Source organism: Amborella trichopoda, chromosome 4, assembly GCF_054954075.1.
Source record: "Amborella trichopoda isolate Santa Cruz 75 chromosome 4, AtrichopodaSantaCruz75HAP2 v2.0, whole genome shotgun sequence".
Taxonomy (NCBI): Eukaryota; Viridiplantae; Streptophyta; class Magnoliopsida; order Amborellales; family Amborellaceae; genus Amborella; species Amborella trichopoda.
In genome coordinates this window covers 36,037,485-36,048,034 of record NC_142339.1, presented here as the reverse complement: position 1 = coordinate 36,048,034, position 10,550 = coordinate 36,037,485, and positions in this window count along the sequence as shown.

The following is a 10,550-nucleotide window of genomic DNA, read 5'->3' as shown; positions in this document are numbered from 1 at the left end:
ATTGGTTAATATAATACATTTTTTTTTATGAATTCGGAGGTGGACCTTGAAGCTTCCTAAGATGAAGAATAGAGCTAGATGCTTACTCTAAAGACCACAACTTGCTCTCTAAAACAAGCAAACCATACCTTAGAGGCCCTCGCTCGCTTTGATGATAGAGACCTCGCTCGCTTTGATGATAGAGACTCAAGAATCCATGTACCCCTACTTTCCAATATTTATATTCGAGCAATGGTTTAGTTCTTTTTCTTCCATTTACTGGGAATTTTTGGGCAAAAATTAGGGGTTTGAAGATATTTGGATGAAATGAGTTTTAAAATGTCAAAGTTTACGGCTTTGATTTTGTGTTTTTAGGGCAGTGTATATGCCAAAGCGTGTCACGAACCTACTGTGAGGTAAGTCTCACCTCACACCCCTTAATTCTCTCTCACTAGTTAGTACCTACCTACACGCACACTACACACACAACAGTTTTTAAGATATCGATCTCCAGCCAGATCGCATATTCGGGTTCTCGCTCACGTCCTCAACATAATGAGATCGAGGCCCAACCAGCTTAAGGATTGTCTCAAGCCATACCATGATACTACTAAGACCCTGATGGCACGACTTGATGTATTTTCCCTTGAGCACATCCCTCGAAAATTGAACTCACAAGCTGCTGCTCTCGTCAAGCTTGGCGCGACCATTTAGATTCCATTGAAAGAACCTACACCAATATGGGTGGCGGAATGGAGACATATTGAGCTAATCGATGCGGATGATGAAAAGGTCTTGTTCCCAGAGTTCCCACCTTATCCATTCGGGGCATTGCTCGTCGCCAAAGTTGCCATCAATGCTGAGAAGGACGTTGAGCGAACCCTGATTGCTGAGCCTGATAAATAAGAGGCCGAGTTCTTTGATCCGTTGTGCACTAAGGTAGAGCAAGTTGAAGATAGGAGGGAGCCCATATTCATTTTTGTCAAACACGGACATCTCTCACATGATCGTATTGAGCATAACAACATGTAAAGGATATCCACCAAATATACTCTGCTCGAAGACAATGTCCTCTTTCGGCGTTTATTCGCTGGCATCCTTCTTAGATGCATTGATGTGAAAGAGTCGAGGTAGGTACTCGAAGTGGTGAACATCAGGATTGCGGACTACACCAATCTGGCCCTAAGCTCTATGAGTGGATTTGAAGATTGGGTTATTACTGGTCGTCCATGGTCGCAGATTCTTTAGCTTATGCTAAAAGATGTCAAGTTTGTCAAATACATGCAAACTTCATCCATCGGGCTCCAAAACCCCTCCACCCTACAGTGGCATCATGGCTCTTCTTACATTGGGGCATGGACATTGTAGGGCCTATTGACCCACCTTCAGCTTTGAGGCACGTCTTTATCCTAGCCGTTACAAACTACTTCTCCAAATGGGCCGAAGCAATCCTCTCAAGCATGTTCCCGGGATTATGGTAGCTAACTTCGTCCGGCATCACATTATCTACAGATTCGGTGTCCCATACCAGATTACATCAACTAATGGCCCTCAATTTTGAAGCCAGTAAATCGACCGATTGGACAACCAATTTGGTTTTGAGTGGATGTACTCCACTATGTACAAGCCTCGAGTCAATGGTCTTGCTGAAGCCTTCAACAAGACTCTCCATGATATCTTGCGAAAATATGTTTCAAAGACAAAGAGGAACTAGCATGAGAAACTCCCGAAGTCTTATGGGCCTACCGCACCACTACACAGAACACCACTGACTCCACTCCTTACTCCCTGCTCTATGGGAGTGAAGCTGTCTTACCTCTTGAAGTTTAACTTGCTTCACTTCGTATTGTCATTCATCACGACATTACCAAAGATGAGAAAACCAAGCTTCGCTACCAAGAGTTTAATGCACTTGATGAGAAGAGGTTTAAATCCCAGCAAAGCCTAGAAATCCATCGGGGCAGGATGAGACGAGCCTTCGACAAAGCAGTCACGGTATGCTCGTTCACCTGTGGTGAATTGGTCTTAGCTGTAAGAAGACCCATCATCATGCATGGATGTCACAAACGCAAGTTCAAACCAAAACGAGAGGAGCCATTTGTGGTCAAGAAAGCCTTGCCCAATGGAGCCTATGTGTTGGCTCGTTCTAATAGAGATGAAGCCATGCCTCCAATTAGTGGTTGCTACCGAAGAAATATTACTCCTAATTGACGGTCTCGAAAGCACGACCTTAAAACATGCCTCAGGTCTTCGTGTACGACCTTAAAACACACTACCATTACGGTCTCAGAGGCATGACCTTAAACACACCCTTAGGTCTCGGTGTACAACATGAAAACACATTGTCATTACGGTCTTGGATGCACAACTTTAAACATGCCTTCATGTCTTGGTGTACGACCTTAAAAACAATCTAGGAAGCTCAAGCTTAAAATGCCCCTAAGTCTTGGTGTACGGCCTTAGAATACACTAACATTACGGTACCGACGACATGACCCTAAAGATGCCTCCTCCAAAGACGGACATGATAAAAACCTTTAAGAAATGCAAAAGAAAATAAAAAGAAAAAAATGATGGGTCATGGTTGCACCATCAGCTATCGTGAGTAAAAGATGTCGAAAAAAAAGAATCAAGCACCGTGAAAACCCGAAAGGGCATCGTGAGTAAAAAATGAAAAAAATGGCAAACATGATGTAAAAACCACGAGGCAAAAGTGCCACAAAAAAATCTTACGGGGTCTTACGAAAACTAGAAATGGCACATACCCTCAGGACTTGAATGAAAACCTGAAAGAGCGTTTAAGTCAAAGGCACATGAGAGTCAAGCTTGTCCATGAGAAAGGCTCCCAATAGCTCACAACCGTTGAAGGGACAGTGACCAAAAGCAAGAGTACGTAAACCATGGAAGCAGGAACAACACGCATACAAAGTCACATGAAGAAGAAAAGAACAAGATTTGAAGCAAAAATAAAGGGGCTTCCATTCCACTACAAAACAAAGGTTACTAGTTGCAGGCTCGCAACCTCAAGGTACAAGTGGACAAGTGAAGGGAGAAACATTCTTCTTCAAACCATGGCCTAAAGCCTTACATTGAAGTAACTGGGGTGGGGGGTTTGGACCAACTTGAACAAATGATTTGGATATCGATAAACATAAGCAACGAAAGCAAAGGGAAACAAGAGTGATCTGCCAATCACTTCTTGTGAGCACCAATCTTTGTGTAGACACTGGTTAAGTGCCTCAACCTCGCCTTCCAGGTCGTGTTGACCTGGTGGAGTGGCTTCGGGTTCGATGTGGACCCGGGATCTGAGATTGCTCTCTTGTGAACCGTCTCGGGAGGACACAAGCAGGATTACCAACCGGTGAGAGAGGAATTAAGTGTGAGGTGGGACTTACCTCACCTGGATTCGTGACTCACTCGGGCTAACTTTCGTGGGTGCCCACTTAGATCACGTTGGAATGCCCCCCAGATTTATGACCGGGTCGAAATCGCCTCTTTTGGCATGTTTCTTCTTTTCTTACAGTCACACACACACACATTAGATTACAAGAAAAGTAGGTCTGAAGACCTCACCTTGTCATAGGGTGAGCACACACAGACGTGTGTACTCAAAAGAAAACAGAAAATAACATGATCGAGTTCGTATCAATTCGACAGCCTTCCGGGTTCTCCTTGACAAAGGACCCTTGATACATATAAAACAAGAACTGAGAAGGATATAAGAAAACAGATGAGTGAAGGAGAAAAGAAGGGAACAAGGTTTAATCATGGGGCTAGGCCAGCACAATGACAAGACCAGCATAGAGGTTAGTCAAGTTCGACAGATAGATGGGCTCGGCCACTTGACCGGCATGACGACTAGGCTGCTCATCAACGAGACTACCACGGTGGTTAGTTTGACGCAATGGCTAATCTGACGCAACAGTTAAATGGGCTCGGTAACCAGACCGGCACAGCGACTAGGCTGCTCGATGTCGAGACTGACATGGCTGCACACAGCTCAGCCTACCCTCTGATCAAATAAAGAAAAAAGGGGGAGAGGAGAAATCATGCTCGATAGCATACACCACCGTGCAAGACAGAAAAGAAGGAAGAGAGAAAGGAGGGAGTCACACTCCGCAGCATTCACTGTTGTACGAGACAGTAGGGAGAGGGAAGAAAGAGAGAGTCGTTCTTGACAGCACTCACTACTGTGTGAGACAGAAAAGAGAGAGATGAAAGAAAGGGTCGTGTTCGACAACACTTACTACCGTCTGAGACAGAAAGGAGAGAGAAGAAAGAAAGTGGTCACTCTCGATAGCACTCACTGCCGTGCGAGATAGAAAGGAGAGCAAAGGAAGAAAGAGTCACGCTCGGCAACACTCACTGTTGTCCAAGACATAAACGAGAGAGAAGAAAGAAAGGGTCGCGCTCGACAACACTTACTATCGTGTGAGACAGAAAGGAGAGAGAAGAAAGAAAGGGGTTGCTCTCGACAGCACTCACTGCTGTACGGGGCAAAAAGGAGAGAGAAGGAAGAACGAGTCGTGCTCGACAATACTCATTGTCGTGCGAGACAAAAAGGAGAGAGAAGAAAGAAAGGGTCGCGCTCGGCAGCATTCACTGCCATGCGTGATAGAGAGGAGAGAGAAGGAAGAAAGAGTCGAGCTCGACAGCACTTACTACCATGCGAGACAAAAAGGAGAAAGGAGAAAGAAAGACTTGCGCTCAGCAGCACTCACTGCCATGTGGGACAAAGAGGAAGGGAGAGAGGAGAACATAGAAGATAGGAGAGAGAAAAGAGAGATAGAGAGAAGAGAGACAAAGAAGAGAGATAGAAGAGAGGGAAAGAAAAGAGAGAAAGAAGCGAGAGAGAAGAAAGAGAAAGAAAAGAGAGATAGAAAAGATCACGCTCAGCAGTTAACACTGCCGTGCGTGATAGAGGAGACGAGGAAGGAAGAGAAAGAGAGAATAGAAAGAAAGAAGAGAGAGAAAGAGGAGAGACAGAAAATATCATGCTCGATAGTGAGCACTGCAGTGCGTGATAGAGGAGGGGACGAAGGAAGAGAGAGGCAGAAGAGAGAGAAAGAAAAGAGAGAAGAGAGAGAAAGAAAAGAGAGAGACAAAAGAGAGAGACAGAAGAGAGACAAGAGAGAGAGGAGTGAGAGAAAAAAAGAGAGAAAAAAAGAGAAGAAAGAAAGAAGAGGAGAAAGAAAATTACTTAGGGTACCCATATGAATTTTCTCTCTCCTCTCTCTCTCCAAGTCGTAACCCAATGTTCAAGCAAAAAGGAATTTTTTATTCATCCAAAAGGGGTCCTTTACAATGAGATGGTACTTTCCTTATATAGAAATGGGACCCAAACATGGGTGGATGACTAAAACTTGACCTAATTGATGGAAATTAAGTATTAAAAGAATTAAAGAAAATATAAGAAAATGGGGCAAAATGACGATTTTTCCCCTGCACCAACAACCTGAGTAATTTTAAATCAGTCCCTGTCATGGCCGTTCAACCATGCAAACTTTCTATGGCTGATTCGGGGCTTTTTTGGTCACCATCCAGCTGAAATATTATTGTTTTCTTGATGATCTTGAGAAGACGATCATTTTGGTACCAATTTCAGGCCATGGATCTGAGTTTCGAACCATGATCATGACGTGGCAAACCATGGAAAAACGTACAATCCCAATTTTAAGTTTCAACATGTTTCTTAGTGTTTTTTGATGATTTCTTGATTGTAGTGTAACGAGCAAGTTGCCACAATCGTTCTACAAAAAGAACGGTTGGCTATGGTGCCTAGGTGACTGTTTCCAAATTGAGGAACTTTACCCGGAATTTGGATTCCGGTGGCTGGAATTGCAGCAACTTCAGACCCATCATCCATTGAATTCGACCATCCATCACGTGCGATGTTCGACTCAGATGAAACCTCTGACCTTGTGTCCGTAATGGGTCTAGTTTGAGGTCGATCCGATGCACAAGAGCTGTGATATGGGAGTTTGATCGGAGGGATGCGTGGCTGGAATTTTCCTGTAACTTTTTGGCTTTTTCGGCGAACTTCTCTCTTCGATTTCTCCCAGCTTGGGCCATGTCACCATGCGTGCCACATATCAAATCGATCGGGTCAACGAGATGAACATGCTCCCAAAATTTGGGCTTATTCTGAATCAAGATGAAGAAGATATGACCTTGTGAAGTTTTCCCCCAGATTGATGATGCACAATTTTCATTAATGGAAACTGGTTGGCCGAGGGCGCACCGTAATAGTGTACGGTTTACCCATTTTGGGTAATGTGGCCATAACTTGCTCTAGAAGTGTCAGAATGTGCCAAAAATTGGTACCTAAGGGTTTTTGACCGTTCTGAATCCAATGGGGATGGTATGGAGATCAGTTGATGCTCTGATAATGGTGTTTTAGTTTAAAGCCCATTTTCAGCATGATAGATGCAGGATTTCCTGAAACTATTTTGACGTCTGCATTGCCTTAAGCTCGTCGGATTGCGACAAAACTTAGTAGATGTTCTAGGATACCCTTAGACATGTTCTTACACGTTCTCAGGCCATTCTGAGACTGTTGGAATTTTCACTTCGAATTAGTGCTTATTGTCATGCGGCTTCCGTAGTCCACAGGAGTTTTGGCCCCTACAGACCTAGGTTACGAACTACTCTCTCCTTATTCACATCGGGGATACAAGTGATGGAAAATGACCTCAAACAGCTTGCCCTGCCGAATGTTGTGTTTCGAGAGAAGCGAAAAGTACAACATTCGGAACAAAATTGTTCCTCTGACTTTAGTTTTCTTCTTGGTCACCAGATCACACGAACATCAAAAGGATAGTCGTGCAAAGCTACTTCCCATAGGGGTGACCAAGGTGCTTCAAGACGGCTGAGGGTTTTTGTTGGCTTACCTTAGACGTGGAGACTTTTAAGGGAGGAGTTTTAATTCTTCACCCTTGTCAAACATATAAGATGATTTTAAAGTCTTCACCCTCATTAGTGTTTGCTTTGACAAGCAGGGTACCTCTATGGGCCCCATCCTATTGAACCCAGTCGAGGGTTTTTGTTGATGTACCTCCAATGTTTGGTCTGGTGAAGGAGAGATTTTGGTGAGGCAGCCTCGGTTGGCTTCACCCTGGTTACTATGGGGAGGTATTGACCTGATTTGACAGCTGCTTGCCTGTGTGGGATCTGGAGGGTTTATTTTAACATCTACATCCCATTGGACGTAAGGCTGAATGATTTTGTTTTGGGTCTCGATAACAAGATATTTAGCTATTGAGGATTTTTTTTTGTTTCCTTGAAATGCTGGCTGAAGCAGCTTATGATGGCAGAGGCTGCATCAACCTACTCATTGCCCTTTCGGGTTTTCGTTTGGACAGGGGGAAGTGGTGTCGTAGAGACGGTTTTCATCAACCTCCATTTAATTTAGGCTCGTTTGCCCATGACCTGATGACCATGTCTTCCTTTCTTTCCATTTTTACTCACGGTACCCTTTTCGGTTTTCACTGTGCCCAATTTTTATTTCACAAAACACTCTTCTCATGGTTTAGTGACCATGCCGTCCGTCATTTTTACTCATGATGTTTCCCTTTCGGGCTTACACCATGTCCTTTTTTTTCTTTTTTTTTATGGAGGCATGTTTAAGGTCATGCCTCAGGGACCTAGGCAAAGTAGTTTAACATCATGCGGCCAGGACGTGCACTATAGTTTAAGGTCATATAGCTGGACAATAATGGAGATGGACGACAGTTTGTGGAGGCCATATAGTGAGTGTTTGACTCACTTAGGGGAGATGGCATGAGACTGTCTATGAATGATGGATTGTATTTGGATGGAAGGTGGATAGGGGTGACCCATTAGCTGACGATGAGTTTGGATGATGGAATGGCTCACCATGGTTTCGTTAGCGTGAGTTCAACTCATTGGGGAATGTAGTGAGGATAATGGAGATGGACTCGTTGGAGAGGAGGTGGTAAAATGTGCATGGAGGCATGTTTAAGGTCAAGCCATCGAGACCTGGGCAAAGCAATTTAGCATCATGTGGCCAGGACGTGTGCTACAGTTTAGGGTCATGCAACTGGACTATTGCGTAAAGCAGTTTAACGTTATGCGGTCAGGACGTGCACTATAGTTTAGGGTCATATAGCTGGATCGTGGTGCGAAGCTATTTTACGTCATGTGGCCAGGACGTGTGCTACAGTTTAGGGTCATGCAACTGGACCATCGTGCGAAGCAGTTTTACATCATGCAGTCATGATGAGTGCTACAGTTTAGGGTCATGCAACTGGACCGTCATGTGAAGCAGTTTTACGTCGCGGTCAGGATGAGTGCTACAGTTTAAGGTCATGCAACTGGACTGTTGGGCAAAGTAGTTTAATGTCATGCGGCAAGGACATGTGCTACAGTTTAGGGTCATGCAACTGGACCGTTGTGAGTCGCCATGTCTGTGGGTTGCCAAATGTGGGATGGACTCACTGGGATATATGAAATGGATAAGGCTCCATGAGGAATGGGTCTATGGATGGTGGTCTGACTCACTGGGGGGTGAAATGGCTTAGACCATTTATGGGCAGTGGGTTTAGATGGTGAAGGTGGCGCGGTGAGGGATGGTAGACAGAAATAGACTCACTAGGGATTAGGAAGTGGGTGTGACTCCCTGGGGTTAAAAGATTAAGGCATGTAATAAGGATAGATGCTGAGGATGAACCTTGCCAATGCGCACACCAATGGGCCGGCTAGGGAAGACATGCGTGGAGGCTCATGCAAAAGGTGTGGGCGCTGAGGCTAAAGGGTTGCGCTTGGCAGTGGAAAGTGAGCACAGCAAACTGCGTATGGCGGTGCCACGTGTACGGCTGTAAAGGGATCATGCTCAGCAGTACTTGATAGGGGGAACACGTTGGGTAGCACATGCAGCGAAAGATCACGCTTGACGACACCATTTGGAGAGGGAATGCGCTTGGTGGTAACCATTTGCGCTTGGGGGCAGCATGAACATGCTCGGCAGCAACAGGTGGCGAGGGAATGCACTCGGTAGCTCATGCAATGAGGGAATGCGCTCGGTGACAACCATTTGAGCTCGGTGGAAACATGGACACGACCGTCAGCAACAGGTGGCGACAGATCGCGTTCGGTAGTGACCATTCGCGATAGCAGCAACGTAAAAGTGCTGGGCAGCAATACGAATGCGCTTGACAGCATTATGAACGCACTCGACAGTGGCGTGCTGGGTTTTGAGCTCGGGCCTAGACCCGACCCAGCTTAGTCGGTCGTCGTTTGGCCTCCTAGACTAGTCTGTCATTTCAACTTTACTGGGGGCAGTTTTGGGAAGCCCTAACTATAAAAGGGGTGAAAACCCCTTTTACTATTTTATCGAAGATAAAACGCTAAGGGCTTCGAGGGTGACAAAGGGTTTCTGAGTAGAAGAGGGACTTCTGAAGAGCTTGCATAGGAATTTTCGCCAAGGAGAAGACACAACAGAGGGTCCCGACCACTCACAGTGCTTTTTCCAGTGAAGGGAAGAGAGGACCATGAGTTACCGAGAATTTGCAGGGATTTTCTGACAACATACATGTTTTTTCGGTAGGTTGTTGTGAAGGAGGAGACTTTGGTGAGAAGTTTTGGGAGGACTTCTTAGTGGTTTTCTAACGATAGTGAGGCACCAGGAGCAAGCAAGAAGTCTTGGAGATGAGCCGAGAGGTTTTTCAGCGTTTGCACGAGAAGTTTCGATAAGAGGAATCAAACAGTTGCAAGTTTTCAAGAGTAGCCGAAGGGTCGCAGGCAACCTGAAGGTCGCAGGGCTGTCAAGGGGTCACACATACGGAGGGTGACATGTGTCAGTGTGCGACAGTCGAGAAACAGTGTTGGCAGAAGGCACGTATGGGATCCTTTGCACATGTGAGTGATTCAAGGGATGTCCGTGTTCGACGGCCTTAGTGCATGTGGCAGTGGGTTGCGCTCGGTAGAAAGTCGTGAATAGCAGTAAATCGCAAACGACGAAGTTTTACGCACAGCAGTAGTCGAGCACGACGGAGAGTTTGCGCATGACAATAAGTTGCATGTGGCAGAGAGTTGCGCATAGCGGTGAACAGTACGTGCAGCAGTGAGTGTTGTCAGTAAAGGGCACGTGCGGTAGCAGCGTTCCCATAGTTGAGACATGTACCGCAGTCAAGGGTAGGTGTATGCTCGTAATGGCCGATCTTTTAGGTAATAAGGATTCTACCCCCATTCTGAAAGTGAAAAATCTTCCAAGAGCGGGGGAACTGGGGACCAGTGACTTTACTAGTGAAAGTTTGGTTAGTGGGGACCCCATCTGGCTCACGGAGCCTTCGTGTAAACCGGAGTGGCCTCTAAGTGTCACCTTTATCAGTGGATCTATCCGCCCCGAGAAAACAATGATGGCATAGTTTTCATGGAAGGGGGTTGAACTCCTTCAATGCAAGAGATAGCTTATAGCGAAAACCTGCCTGCCTTGGGAAAGAGGATGGTCAAAACAAAGGGGTTGTTATGGTCCCCTACCGAACTCCGAGTGCAAGGGGAGCACCAGTTTTTGAGGGGGTATTCTTCCTAGACCCTTAATGTTTTGTAGCTAT